The sequence below is a fragment of the Penaeus monodon genome, chromosome 22 (assembly GCF_015228065.2).
Source record: "Penaeus monodon isolate SGIC_2016 chromosome 22, NSTDA_Pmon_1, whole genome shotgun sequence".
Lineage (NCBI taxonomy): Eukaryota > Metazoa > Arthropoda > Malacostraca > Decapoda > Penaeidae > Penaeus > Penaeus monodon.
In genome coordinates this window covers 25214055-25215268 of record NC_051407.1, presented here as the reverse complement: position 1 = coordinate 25215268, position 1214 = coordinate 25214055, and positions in this window count along the sequence as shown.

Genomic DNA, 1214 nt, shown 5'->3' with positions numbered 1-1214 from the left:
TTTCACCAACCTGTGATACAGCAAGACTAAAATTACCATCATATATTTGGAGACGCGGGCGATCAAATGCAAAGAGAATTGCAGTGGCAGGAGACGACACGAGGAATGCTGCTCAAAGAAGCAAGATTAATGTCAGTGAAGCTGGTTTTCTCATTTTTCTCATTTTCCAGCTTCCGGATAAATACACCACAACGCATCTGTCGTCATTTACAGTGTATCAGTGCCATTGTCATTATTAACCCTATAGCTTGTATAGTTATTCACACTACATATAGCATTAACAAGCAAATCTACAACGTTAACCTCGGTCCGATAACAATGGCGATTGCGAATGCCCCGAGCGGCAGGGGGGGTGGGGGGCTTGGTAAACGCTCCAGCGCAGTCAGACTCATGGCTGCTAATTCTCCATTACCGGAAAAATTACCTCTAGCCTTTGTTTGTTTTCCCGGAGCAAGTACACACAGGGCTCAAGTACCCACGACGAGGGGCCTCTCACAAATCAAAAGAATTTAAAACGATGTTTAATGTAAACTTGTTGCTGAAACACAGGATCATTTTTTCGAGCGGGCAGGATTCGGTCGAATGCGGGAGCGAGTGTGGCGGCACTGAAGGGGAAACAGGATCCCAGGGAGAGCGTCAGGAGGCACGCCCTGAGGGAACGGCCGAGGCCAGAGGGCCATGCGCCTGCAGGACGTAGCCATTGAACATCTGTAACAACATCATTTGCCTGCTTGTTCCGGAGGGAGGTGCCAGGGAAGGGGCCGAGGCGGCGTCGGGAGATCCATCTGCCGGAGTCATGTAACCGCAGACAGAGCCACGTGCGGGGCTGTCGACGGAGTGCCATTTTCCGCGAGGGCGTAACGAGAGAGCCACGTGTGAGGAGGTGATCAGGAAGGGCCTCGTGACAGAGAGGAGATACGTATCTTGAAGGAGTAATCAGGGCGAACCATGTGCTTGGATGAGCCATGTGTCTCTAGCGAAGACGACCGAGGGCAATCATGCGGTTGAGAAACGCGGTTGACCAGAGCTAATGGCGAGCAACAGGTGAGCAACGATGGAATCAGGTTTGTTTCTCTGTGGCATATGTACATATGCTGTAAGATTAACATGTAAACATCTCTGCCCGTGTTTGCTTAAAGAGCCATCTTGAGCTGTTCATTAAGGCTTGTGTTTTAGTATAACAAATCTTGGCCATCACTGTATTCTCCACGCAG